The following is a 15,274-nucleotide window of genomic DNA, read 5'->3' as shown; positions in this document are numbered from 1 at the left end:
AACTTGTAAAATAATATAATACATTTTCTAACCTTAAAAATGTTTCATCCATGATCAACATGGCCCATTGTCCTCATCGGCTGCCATTAGAAAATGGAAAAATGCCGAAATTAAAACCCAGAAGCTTCCAAAGGTATCCTCTGATGATGCAAGATGAAATGTATTAGTGTGTTTAAAACTCAACCTATGTCTTTAATGCCATCTACTTTCTTTTCCTTTTACTCTCATTCCCTTCCAACCCCAAATTCTGCTCCTAACCTGAGATCGAGGTACAAGGGTCAGAGAAGTAAAATAGAAAATAATTTTAATTATAGCCATAATTCTGATTAAAAATCTAAAACTCCTTAATAGTATGTAAACAGCTCAGCATATAAACTCTGGCTGTACTCCTAATGCAGCCTAATTACATCATAGATGGAACAAAGCCCATTAAATATCAGCACTAAATAGAGTTATGAATGCATTAGTGATACACTTTATTCACATAATTAAAACGACTCTGGCATATACTAGATTTTGATGAAGTATCACACCTTAATTAAAAGATGTCCCCACATTGTTGTCAGTTTATTGTGCTGCACGTTTAATTGATCGAAGCATGTTTTGACATAAATACTTATGTCCTCGTTTGAGGATGTCATGTAACAAAGTTTCAATGCTCGAGAACAAACTCTAGACAATACCCAATCTTAATCATTATACCCATATAACAAATTTTTATTATGGTTTTTTCCCCTTCTCATAAACCGTGGCTTATGGTCCCTTTATATTTCCATGTGGTCCACCTTGCAAATGCATGAAGGGATTCTGCAGGATACCCCATCTACTTGTGTATCTTTCGGCTACATGATGTACCTACAACCAGTCAGCTCCAGCGCTGGGACGTTGAACATCATTGTGGGCAAAAAGCATTTCCTGTCCCTGATTGGCTGCTTTAAGGAGCCAATCAGTTGCACAGAAATGGAACCATGGAGATGTGTGAGCTGACATTTTGCTGTTGCAACGTTACCATCCAATATTTAATAATAATTGAGCTAAAAGCCAATCAAAACAGTGTGTAGAAGCTCTGTGCATTCTGAAACGATGCACATAGAGCAAAATAAGCCTTTTTTAGCTTTCATCTCGAACTGACTGTAGAAGACAAGAATAGTCTTCCCTTTGGGATCACGAGAAAGGTAAAGGCATTTTCATGGCTTGCTTGTTTTAGAAAATAAACTTTAATGTTGTTTAAACAGTCAAAACACTTACAAGTAAACAACTTTTACGAAACTACTCGATTATTTCCACTTGCAAGCAATTATTCAATGAGATGGGAGCCCAGCATTCACACAGAAGGAGTCCTTCAGACACCCAAAGTAGACTTGTCGAAATTGAGGATTGCCTAGTAATTCTAATGATGATATTGTAGAAAATGATTTATATATAAAAACAATGGAAAAACAACTCCCAATGGAAAAAATTATTTTCGCAAACAAGTTTCTACAGCCATTTCTATCAAGTGCACTACGCCATTAGCGGGCGATCGTCTGAGTTGAGAACCAATTTAATTGTATTCTTTGACAGGCGTAATTCTTACCGAACTCTTCCAACCCTATAGATGCAAAATTTCCCAAAGTGTTAAATACCAAACGTTTAATTGCCTTCCTAACAATGAAAGTAACATAGAAATCTACCCAGCGCGTCAGCTTCAGATACCCGCTGTATTTTGTTTACAAAAGAAATTGTGTCTGCTGTTTAAATGCCTTGTTAAAATGAACATCGAGCTCCATAATTGAGGAAAGAAACGCCTTTGGAACTCATCCAGCAGCCATCTGCTTCCAGTCTAGGCTTCATTCGTTAAGTATTCTTACATGGTTATACAATGCGAAGGTTAAAAGGAATTTTAACAAATAATACACATGTAACAGACGTTACAGACCGGTAACAGACCGATTCAGTGACAACAAAAATAAAATAATCCTTCATTATTTTTTTTAAAGGGACAGTCTAGTGTAAGGAATTACTTTACTCGGAGGTAACAGCCTCCCACCAGAAGTGGTAGAAGTTAACTCAATGAGAGAATTTAATCATCCATGAGATAGACATACGGCTCCTGAATCCAAGACAAGACCAACGACTGATTAAGGTTTACAGCAGGAGAAATGGGAGACTAAACGGGGGCCGAATGGGGCTTATATACCATAAAATTCAATATTTTTAGTATCCAGTACTAATATTCAAGTACTTTGCAAGTCCTTTATCATGCATTATGAAACCACAGGGGAAACATTTCAAGAACTGACCTACCTTTAGGAGAAGCTGCATCTCAAGAGCTGCGGTCTACTGTCTCATCCATGGTACTATTTTTGCTTTACCACCGGCTGCTTAAATTCTGCCAATAAGTGGTTTGAAAGCACTCCCTTATTCAAAATAATAAGAGGGTTTTTTTTCCATGCATACCCACGGAGGATATGTTAGACCCCCTAGAACTGTCTCACGAACCAGCACTGGAGCTGGGTAGTGGTAAGTATAGCAAGCATGTCCTCTGGAAAGCAGAAAATATGATGGGCCAGCCACATCTCTTACAAGTCAAGTCTGGAACTTGACTTTTAGGTTAATTTAAGTATTTAAAATACATATGGGGCATAAGTGGGAAGTGGATGGGGCAGGAGGCATTTGCGAGATCTGAGACTGTTGGGCAGTATCACAAACCGGCCCCAACAAAAATCCAGATCTCCAGTGGACTTTGCACTTCTAACATACTAAAAAATCTTATCTCTTTATACATTTCATCCCATACTAAATTCAAGTGAGTTCTTGAATATTATAGGAAGGCACTCATAGATACAGACAATATTTACTCTGGCTCATCAGTTAAAATAAGCATTTTTACAATAGGCTTTGTCTATTGATGTGAAGCACAATTGCACTGATTACATGGAGCCTTCTGGGAGCTGTTAGCCACCAGGAAAGCTTTATGATTAAACTAACCCATATTGAAGAATTCCTTCTCAAGCTGGCCGCTGAAACGGATATCTCCAAGGTACTGCATTACATAATTGCGATTTCTTTCCGCAGATACAATACATTCTATCTCTCTTTTTTTTTTTTTTTTTTCATCAGAATGCTAAAAGTGGAAAGTTTAAAAAAAAAATAATGTCTACATCTAATTTAAGTCTTGGCTAAATTTGAAATGTATTAAGTATTAACAACCAATTAATAAGCAAAAATGTTGAATAACTGAGAAAATCTTATAAATACTTATATGCACATGAATATTTTTTTTCTGAATAGCTTTCAAAGTTCAATTAGATTTTTTTTTTTTGCAAAACATACTATCATAAGGAAAAAAATGACAATAGATAGCAATTGTGTGAAAATGTGTAAAGTTAAGTGATTCTGTGATAATTGGAAAAAGGGGGATTTAAAATGTAAAGCAGAGTTGTCCTTCTTAGTTATGTTTTCTCTATTTTAGTATTAAAATTTCATCAGCGATTCATTTCTGCATCTTTTTCAAATATGTATTAATCTGTGTTTCGCTATTAGTTAAAATAATAAGTGTTGTTTTTCAGGGGGCAAAATATATTTTTTAGTAAAGAGTGAATATAAATAATATATAAAAAACAAGAACTGAAAATTGCCCCATAAACAGAGAATGTATATTCACATTATTACTTTAAGGCTTTATTTCATTATTTTGTTGGTTCAGTACCTTGATTGTGTATTAATGTTCAGATGCAGAGGGCAAGCAAAAATTGCATATCTTTAATCAAATTGGGAATCTGTTTAGTTTGGTGAAAGAAGGAAAAAAAGATAATTGAAAAAGAAAGTAAACAGACTGTATTTGTCATGTAGCCTCTCAATTACCATCTCATTGAGAAGCATTTCTGTCATAGAGAACATGGGTGAATGCAAATTAGAGTTGACCTTCTGTTTTTGGTTACCTGAAAACGGTAAGGATAAATAAAATGCATTCATAGTGTATATAGCTGTGTGCTGTCTTCTTCTCAAAACGTCCTGTTAGATGGAAGTGTCCTGCTTTTGGATGTTCTAGTCGCTACTGGAAAGGACAAGAAGCAACAAAGATCGATCTTTGTCATCACAGCACCCAATGGATGGCCGGTGGGTCAAAGGGGGTGCATAGCTTCCCAGCTTTCGGTTTGGAATTTGGTGCAGATGTATCACATACTTCTTATTGCTGCTCCTCTAACAATTCAGTATTTGGAAGAACACTATTGAACTTGTCACCTGCCAAACTGTTTTGGATTGGGTCATAAGTGGGGTGTATGGGTTGACTTGTCTTTTTGACTTAATGTCACTAATTCAGCTCCTAGCACCTAACTTTTGGTAGCAATGTATTCTCGGTTAGTTCAACTTGGACCTAGATCTAGAAGGATGGGTCAAGGTGGACGGCTGTCCCACTGCCACAAAACTAGGGGTAGGATTGATTACCCTTGGTGTGCCTCTGCTAATGTAAATTGGTTACAAGAGAGGTCTTTGATCTCCCCATTCAGCCCATTTACACTATGGAAGATTGTGCCAAGTCAGCACAGCCTCAATAGGATGCAGCAAAAGGCATTGCCCATCCTGGAGACACAGAGTGCAACAAAATGATGTCATATCCCAGTGAAGATGACAGGCTTAAATATTTTGGGGGAGGGGAATGCGGAAGTGAGCCAGACATTGCTCTGGAATCCAAGGAGTTAAATAAATTCAATGCCTTACTGTATTTCTTACTCATGCGTAGGTGAATGATGCCTCAAAATTAAGACACTCAGTTATGACTTACAGGGTCTATATCTTATGTTATTATGGAATACAGAGAGAGGTTGGTGAGAAGCATGGATAAGCGAGGAAGATACTTTATTACCAGTCTCCTGGGAAGCTCAGCTTTTACCTGAACTCATTCATCTTCTCTGCAGAGAAATATACTCAGTTCACTGATATAGATTATTATGTAAATGCACCATTGTAATAAGGAATTCAGATACAATATCTACATCTTATCATCCGTTTGTTAAAGTGCACTGAATATTGCCTTCGTTTATGCACATGTGTGCTGTGGTCTGAAACTGGTCTGACACAGAGATGATAACATATCACAGCCAGAACAGTATTTAGTTATCCCATCGAAAGATACTCAACTTTTCTCCACTCTGTGCCCTGCTTAAGAATAATGGGGTTTTCAAGGGACAGTCCTATAAGACACACTTGAGTTGTGTCATATTGACAGTCATATTGAGTTGGTCACTGAATTTAATGGATATCAACAAATAATCGCACTGTGAACTTTACTGGGAACTTGACCATAGTTAACTCAACTACCAACGCATAGTGAGTTGATATAAAAGCCATAGTAACCCATCTATCGACTGAAGTTCAAGTTGAGTATAACTGGCAGCCAACTTAAAAATGGGCTTCAAATTGGTTCCTCAGAAGTAGGCCAGTTGACCCAGAATAAAAACTCGATGTCCAACTCCCATCACCTAATTTACTCAGAGACCCTCTCATAATCAACTCTTCACCTAGAACAATATTATTAGTAAATCAGAATTGTTGAGGAAATGATCCCCCATGAATTATGAAGTGGACTTTAGTCTTCTCGTACTGCTACATCCCTACTACTACTACTACTACTACTACTACTAATAATAATAATAATAATAATAATAATAAATAAACCATTTTGCACTGATGTTTCAGATGCTTTCTACCCAATTTTTTTTATACCACAGGCCTTGAGGTCTCTCATTCCCACACCACATATTTATATGTATGGAATTAACTTTCATGGAAATTCTGTTTAATGAGTCATCTCATGCTGCGATTGATTATGTATACATAATAGATACAGCCTTAAATGAATAGCACCATAGTTCCCCGATCAGCTCTGACACAGGGGTTGCAATAGATGCTCGATTTTCAAAGAACGCTATTTGATCTTAGTGACATAAACTTACTTGTGCAAAAATGTAATTATAGTAATACTTCTAAAAAGTTGGCTGTGTGATCCAATAAAATAGTAAGGGGCTATTTCATTTTGTCTCTGCATGAAACCATGAGAGTAACCATTATTCAGACCACATGGACACTCAGATCTTATGTGTCAAGCCGGAATGGCCTACCAACATGTAAACACTTAGAAATTAAGGGGTTAACTCTTCATGGTATTGGTGCAGATTGACCGCAATTTCAGAAATGCTTCCGCATCCTTATGGGAATTTTGGCTGTATGCGTATAAAGCAACCTCAAATAGATTTCAGACCATTTCTATAGGTCTCGCAGGGATAGATATAAGTGAATCCATCTTAGATCAATATTATAGCTCATCAATACATTACTTCAATGAAATCCTAATGATTCCTAATGAACATTTGTCCCAAGCCTCCGATATTGATGTGCATCAAAGTTTTCAGGTCAGCTAAAGTATTTAGATGACATACTCTTCACAGTGGACTGATAGGTCAACGGGATCAAATCAATACCGTTGTTAGAACCTCTTAATTATGGCAGAAGAGGTAAGGACATAGAAACACCGTGTGTGAGCTGGTCCTCAAAAAAAAGAAGCTGCATCTCATTCTGAGACGTCAATATAAACTACTCAGAATGAGATGCAGCTTCTTCTTTAGGAAATATACTGAAAATACATTAACATATAATTATATCCATTTTACATTATTAAATTCAGATACATTGGTAAACTACTTATATTCGACATCAGGGGTTAAAGGGTCATCAACCATACTAAATTTTTAAAGAAAACTAAGCAATTATTTTTACTAAAAGAAGAGTCGTCAAGAGAGTCTGAAGGAGAGTTATTTTCCCAGCTCCCTTGCTTCAACATTCTTTATAAAGGGCCAACACTGGGAAGCTTCTCCAACACGAAGGGCCGAGCTAGCCCTCTAAAACAAAAAGATGAGTTGCTGTTGACTTAAGTGCAGTCAAGCTGGACTTTTTGAGTCGTTGGGTTGAGTTCTGTGTCAACTCACCTTCTCTTGACGAGTCAAGTTGACCTTGTAAAGCCCCTTTCTTGAAACGACTTGGATACCCACCTTGTGTTAGGTTCTTCTTCATTGTCAGACTACAGCAAACAATAAGGATTTTTTTTAAGTTTTACTTTATTACTTTGTTTTGTTTGAAATATTTTGATATCCCTGTATAGAGGGAAAAAAGGAATGGTTCGTATTTCAAACAATAGGCTTGTGGCTTCTACGTCTAGACACATCTATTACAGACATGTTACATATTTCCTGGCCATCATCATCTTTTGTCTTGGAAATGTAGATTTTTACCAAAAAAGAGTTAAATGGAAAAAAAAAGATATATCAATCAAAGTTATGATATACACAACTCAAAAATATAATATGATAATAGGATACATACAATTGAGGTGAGTTATTACGACTAATTACTCTATACAATTGACACAAGCCGTAAAGCCTTAAAGGAGCTTCACAATGCTCTTCAAACGGTTGGTGGCCACCAAAATATTTAAACATTTAAACTTGGAACCAGCCTAACATTATTCATTGGATCCCATCATATATCAATATAGGTTTGGTTTTTTTCATACCAGTAAGCAACTAAATTTACATTTTTTCAATTTATGTTCCGCCAACCTCCGGGCTGTGACAGGGAACAGATGTTGTCAATAGAAACAGCAGCATAATGTTGTCTTCCGACATACTTGAGTGAATATAAATATGTCCATCCATATATTGCAAGGGTAATCCCTATTTCATCTCAATTGTCTTTTCTCCTGGAAGGACAATACTATTCATTTTGATGATTTATTTCTCCTCCATCAGGGCTGTTTATCCTTCTCATTTAACCCCTTTGCTCCCAATTGTAAGCAATAGAGGAAAGCGTAATAAATTACTGCGAATTCTAACGGGAATGAGGTCAAGAAGGGTATCTTTTTTTTGTTGTTGCAACATCTAAAAAAAACATTATTTTTTTTGCCACCATTAAAACCAATTGACGAATGACTTCTGCCTCGTTATTTATCGAGTTCCCAATTAAATTGTTAAAAGATCCTGGATTTACCTTTGGAGACTGACCATAATCTACTCATTGATAATGTGATAAAGTAACAGAATGAGAAGTATAAGATTGGAGGAGGGAGGACTTGTAAGTAGACCAAGGTTGCTGTAAGGAGAGCTTAAAATAGAAAATAGCCCCGGAGGTCTTGAATGTTCTTTTTTTTCTCCAATGCCATCTGCACAAAACATTTATTTAAAATTTTACAGACCTTCTCTGGTGCACCAAATATTCTAGCGAATCCGTGAGACGCGAGCTTATAATACCAAGCATTAAAAATGCAAACGCGATGTCCACCTTTTTCCTCTGTCGAGATATATGAGCCACGGTTACGACGGAATGTTTAATGCTTATGCATTAACTTTTTCCCCAATGCCTAGCTCTCTGGGTCATAATCCTATAATACGTTATGTTATAGGATTATAAAATCTTGTTTTCTATCTCAGATGCATATGCTGGGTGACATTTACCTGCATTTATCTTAAAAAAAAGTAATACGTTTCCCTAAAGGGCAATAAACGGTTTTGTAATTTCCAAAAAACAGCCAGTGTTGCGAGTTTTCACTGTCATTTATTTTAAGTGACAGCTTCCCGGGACTACGTGGGAGAAAATAAATTGCCCCAAAAAAAATCCTTAATTTATTTTATTTTTTTAACAAAACCTAAAAAATGGCTTTGTTCTGTAAGACAACATTGTTTATGTCCAACATTGCCACCGTATTCCTTTCCATACCAATGGTGTAGGTGAAGATGAGGTCAATAGCACATTTAGATATCCTATGATATTATAGGTTGGCTAATGGGGCATTTTCTCAGGGTACTAGGTCATCTGGCTTTGGGTTATCATTCAAGTTATACCATGGCTTCTGTTCTTCTCTTGCTCACCATGAGGTGGTCTAGTACATGATAAAGACCACACAAGAACCCCTAGCTGGGTTTTAAGGGAAGCTCACTGATGTTCTTCATGAGCAACCCTTGTCATGGCACCCTAAAACTAACCAGGTAGATCTGAGTAGAGCTGTACAAATAATCTATTTACTGGATATTTTGCTGAATTATTTGAAACAGTACATCATCAGTGCCTACCTGGGACAATGCCCAACAATCGAGATGTTGTGACTCTTTTTAGAATATTTTAGCTTTAAGCAAAATATGGTAGATTCTCAGTTCCTAACACGGTATTTTCAAAAGCTACAATGTAGCCTGAATTTGACATTCTTCTCTACATCTATATTCGGAAAAAACTATGTAATCATATTCAATAAAGCTCTTAAAAATTCCCAGCTCATTTGCCCAAACACTGAGTGTGTATAATGAGTTAATATCCCCCACAGCTTCCGAATTTAGTTCAGTTCAAGGGTCATTTTTAAACCTTATTTGTAAAATCAGACTTTTAAAGTGAAAAAAAACCTGAAAGTTAGCCCATTAAACTTTTCCATTATAAACACACATATACCATAAGAAGAATGTCCTCCGTGATCCGGCCAATGAATTTATTATGAGCTGTGATTCCATATTAATTAATGAAATATTTATAAACGAGCTGACACTTACGGAAAATATTATCCTGTGGGTACAATTATGATTTTGTGGTCAGAGGCAAACTCACCTTTTTTTTTCTTTCTTCCTTAGACAAACAATAATCATAAGGTGATGAACAATTTATTAGCTGAAGTTTCCTTCTTTTAACCCTTAGAGTGGCAGCTGTATATGTGGTATGTAGGTGGAAAAGTAGGTTTATTGGAATCTGAAACTTCATATATTGCATGCATAAATCTACTAAAAATAAAATATAATTTTTTAATTTTCTTTTTACTTTTACTATTATTTTTTATTTACTTTGGCATATTCTTATTTTTTTTATTTTTTTTTACCATTGTATTTTCAGATAACGGAATTTTTTTTTTTTCACAGAAAAAAAAACAAACAAAAAAACCATATATTTTATATTTTTATATTTATTAGATATTTATTAAAAAACTGAGTATTTAGTCAACTTAAAGGATTATTCAACTGAGCACAACAACATATTTGAGAGGGGATGCGACTTTAAATTTTGCAAAAATGATGCCCCTAGGGTGACCACGTCGGTCAATTTTTTTCCAGGACACATCTAATTTATACATATTGCTGACCAGCTCAGATAAAATGCTGCCCCGCAATATGTGGGATGTATAGACTTAGGGAAGAGAATCAATTTGTCAGTTATACATTCCCCATACTGCAGGGCAGTATTCTATCTGGGCTGGTCAGAAATATGTATAAATGATAAGGCCCCTGGGAATCAGCGTAGCTAAATGGACAGGGAGCATGTATGTGTGTGGGTGAGTGCATGCTTGGGGCATGTCCGTGTTTTGATTGGGGTATGTTAATTGAGGGGCGGGATACCCTAGGTGATATAAGGTGCCCTCTGGGTGACCCCGGTCACTGTCACTTTTCCAGAGACGGCCAACAGTCTTATCTGCTTCCCACCCTCCCTCCCTATTTCTTGTGTACTAACTTTCTTTCTTTTGTCACAGCTGGCGGTTTGCGTGTCCTTGCCGGTCTGGTTTTGGTAAGTGATGGAGTTTGGATGCTGGTGTAATGGAAGGCTCAATCCTCCCCTAACCTCTGGTGTTTTATTGGACGTGCCCACCGAGCTTGTTGGACGGCTGGTGGTTAGCATTGGTGGTGGGACAGCGAAAGGTAGCTGTCATTTTTGTTTGGACGAGGGGGGAGGTGAGTACCTGTGGTCTGGATTGTACAGTGGTGAGTGGCTGGCAAGGACGGGGTTAATTCAGTTCCTGTGTTGGCTATGTTTGAATGTATTATGTGTTATGTATATTTGTATATTTGTATTTAGTATTTATTGTGTGGTTTATTGTGTATTTGTGTTTATTGGTTTATGGTGTTTAGGCCAACACAGTGTTTGTGGTTATTGTTAATAAAATATGCTGTGGCCTGTTTAATATAATTTCAGTCTCCGTGTCGTTAATTGGTGGGGTTTAGGTGGTAGTTGGTTTGTGATGCACGGTACACACTACCCACATACATGCGTCCTGGAAAACACGGCCAATGTGGTCACCCTAGATGCCCCCCACCGTGCAGTTATTAAAAAATAAAGAAATAGAAAAAGAAAAGCAAGGGCGGTCTCGCGTAATAATTGCCCTCACTCTTTCCCCTTCTTTAACTTTATCAAAACTATGAAAATTAGATCAGCCTCCCAGCAGGAAAAATGTGCCGGCACTCAAAGTGTTAAAGATCGTTGAGGTTGTAAATCAGCTCTTTCTCACATACTTCGGTTTTGATCTCAGTCTGTCCTGAAGTGCAGAAATCTCAGCGCTATCATTATCCAGCTGCTGATTAAGTCGCACTGAGCTTTGAACTACGTAATTACTTCTAGAATCCAGAGTTATTGAATCAGGGGGAAGTATGGGACGCCGTCAAGTGCTTTAACCCCTTAATGACAAAGCCTGTACATGTACGGGCTCAAAATGCATTGTTTTCAATGGGTTTAGGGACCGCCCATTGTCCTTAAGGGGTTAAAAAATGAACATAGAAGTGAAATATGAACAGAAAATGTATGTTTTGTACAGTAACGTTGTACAGACGGTAGTGTGTGTTTCAGGAAGATACAGTAATGTAACAACATCTCTTTACTTATATAATAGAATATATATACCCGGTAGGCTGGTGTCCGACAACGCCATACACAATCTGCCGGCCCAATGGTAGCTCAGGTGCTGCACCAACCACATGCCCATCAGCCACACGCTATGTGAGCATAAAAGCCAAGCCACGCCCACATCACCAGGAGGCCACTGGCCTTAAAGTGCCAGTCCAGCACCATACCATCATATGTCGTGTTTGGGCATAATATTTACAATAACGAACCAAACTTCATGGGGTTTTATCTAGACTTCTGAAATATTCAGGGGTAAATGGGAATGCCTGAAATTCAATGTCATCATTACAGAATAGAGATGGAACGAGGTCTTCGAACTTCAATATTTGTAAGACCTCCTCTCTGTAGTCGGTAACTCAAAATTAAATCTAGTGTAGTTGGGCTCTTTAATTGACTAAGCACCAAATATTTGTAATATTCCTTATAACACCTTAAGTAAAATTATATGAATATATGAATAGCATCTGTCAATTCCTCTTTTTCCAATTATTGGAAAAAAATAACAGACAAGGAAACGAAAATGAGTATTTGGCAGTTAAGGGATTTAAACATACTGGGATACAAATTAACATGTATAAAATACCGCTATACAGATTTTAGATAGAAATGGTTTCATTACACATGGACACGGAATTAAATTCCCGCAAGCACAAATGCGGTAAAAATGAACACGTATAGAAATTTGTAATAGAAAACGTGAGTTTATAATCAACATCTCATTCATGCGCAGAGATATGGAAGGACGAAGTGAATGACATGTTGAATGAATATTAGCCTCCGTTATATAGGTCCTATTCTGGCTGTCACCGATCATAGGACATGGCCACTGATTGAATTTTAACATGACAATCTTATTAGAAGCACAAATTAATAGAGAAAAATTCAGGACACCACACTTTTTCTAAAAAAGAGGCCATCAAGAGCTGATTTCTAGAGAAATGTCTGCTAAAATACGGTCCGTGTCCATATCACAGATGGAATAAAACCATTTCACAGCCTGAATATAGAGGTGATGTAGAACAATCTGGAGGAGTTACAGGTATAATGAGCTGAATTAAATGTAGAACTAGTCAGCCTTGTCGGCCGGTCCATCGGGGCAGCAGTCTCTCCGCTGCATGACAGGGAGCCATCGCCCATTTGGGTGACCAGACTCCCAGTAGCGCCACTACTCAATGGGCCGGTTGATCTTCTCAACCAGCCTCCAATGCTTTCTTCTACCCAAGGCCAGTCGTCGTTAAAAGGCAGAGAGCCTGGAAATGGCGTCACGTCCCGACGCTCAGCTCCAGCGCTGGCTTAACGAGAGTTCCAGGGTGGGGGGATCTAACGTGATGCATGCACAGAAAGTAAAAGAACATTTCAATGGAAGCACTTACCTGCCATTGATTGGCTGCTTCAAGCAGCCAAACAGTGGAGAGAAAACATGACCACAGAGGGTGCATTGCTCTGCAGCTCTGGAGCTGCAGCTTCTTCTAAAGGTAAGTAATTTTTTTTAAATAGGTTAACAAGGACATTTTAATGCTTTAGTTTTAACTTACTCTAACTTGATCATTTCTCACCACTCAATAAATTGACACTAGACACCTTCTCCAACCACAGTTAATCCCTTTATTCCAATAATACAGAATGTGATGTTTTTAAACATAACCCATGAGTACTAATTTTTTTTGGGGGCTAATATTTTATCTTTTCCAGAGACAGCTTTACTTTGGCTCATTTAACAAAGCGACAGATAGCAAGTCATCTGAAATGTTTGCAAATAATTATAAGATATCCATATGAAGTGGTGATTTGTATCTGCAAATAGCCCGGCAATTTTATTTCCCTGGCATTTGCATGTGTAAAATCTGAAGGGGAATGTTAATCTAAAATGCTAGGGGTTTTTTTTTGTTTTTTTTTCAACACCTTATAAATTATTAACAATTTTATAATCTGTCTTTTTTGAAGAAGACATACATCTCTTTTTCTGTCAAAGATAGAAAAAAAAAAAAAAAAATGTATATAAAATTTAAAGAAAGATAAATGAAATGTCTTATCACAGCTAAGGTTGTGGGTCACCCAAGGTATCTTCCGAGACAGATTGCATCTTAATTTTTCTAAAAAAAAAATAATTCAAACATATTGGCAAAAAGGTCCTGCTCTAATATAATGATTAATATTTATTTTCATTATTATTATTATTATTATTATTATTATTATTATTATAATTATACACTTAAATATACATTCTCCATTTGGCATAATTATCAGTGAATTGCCTAGTTGGAAAAAGGTCACATTCTATCTTTTATGCAATAATTAGATACATTTGTGTCAATTACTGCAAAAGTCAAACACAGGTCAGAATTAAAATTGCAGAATGAGAATTTTCCCATAAAAGTGCTAATTGTCCAGATGACGGTGAGAAACTTTGACACTTTTATGAAATTATTTTTGTAAATAATATTTTTAAGACCGGTGATTCTGCTTCCTATAGCTCGTATTAACCAGTCAACAAAGTCTGTGTCTCAGTTAAGTACATGGGGCTTAAAGCAAGATGATCTGACGGCTCATAGTTCATTAAAAGGATCATCTAGTTTCCCAGCCAGTCTCTTCTTCCACAGAATACCTCCATGCATTTTCAAGGGGAACCACTCAGCTTTCATATACCCTACAGTCTACAGTTTAGGGTCACTCAGCTGTTTTTATGGAAAACAATGACATTTCTCACTGTAACATAATTGCAAACGGGTTTCTAACCATCAATTATCCTTTTAAACTTAAACTTGGATTAGGAGAACACAACGTGCCATTGGAACCCAGGAGTGATGGGAGTGATAAAGGGCCATTGGAACACAGGAGTGATGGGAGTGATAAAGGGCCATTGGAACACAGGAGTGAGGGGAGTGATAAAGGGCCATTGGAACACAGGAGTGATGGGAGTGATAAAGGGCCATCGGAACACAGGAGTGATGGGAGTGATAAAGGACCTCTATACGCCTATGAAGATATTCCATGAAAAATCAGCTGTTTCCAGCTACAATAGTCATTTACAACATTAACCCCGTATGCGCTGGATTTCTGATCCACTTCACGGTATTTCAATGGACAAAATGTGTGTGTTCTTTCAAAACCAAGAACATTTCTAAGTGACCCCAAACTTTTGAACGATAGTTTATATCAAGGTGAAAGATGACCACGTAGTCCCGTCTCAGTTACAGTTTTAGCAATCTGACATCTATATTGATGTAACAATCATTTTGCAAAAAATTAGATGGGGATGAATATTAAATAAGATAACCTATACAATAGCAGCCTGAGCTGTGATCAGGTTGTCTTTTTTGCTGCCTGTGTTAGGACGTAAAACTCTATAACTCTATAACGCTTATTTTCCATTTCTCACAAGAAAGAGGACTCCACTAAGATGCGACATGAGTTGAACATTTGCTGAGTGATATGTAGCTCAACTCAAGCTTGACTTTAGCCCATACTGGTTCACCCAATTGGCACACCCAACTACCGTGTGATTATGTTCCATAATTCTATTGGGGAGAAACCAAGCATTTTTCATAAAATATACCTAATTCATGTAAACATTAAGAAAAAAACCTCTAAT

The sequence above is a fragment of the Sceloporus occidentalis genome, unplaced genomic scaffold, assembly GCF_023333645.1.
Source record: "Sceloporus occidentalis isolate IW3139 unplaced genomic scaffold, rSceOcc1.0.p SCAF_158, whole genome shotgun sequence".
Taxonomy (NCBI): domain Eukaryota; kingdom Metazoa; phylum Chordata; class Lepidosauria; order Squamata; family Phrynosomatidae; genus Sceloporus; species Sceloporus occidentalis.
This window is presented reverse-complemented; position numbering follows the sequence as displayed.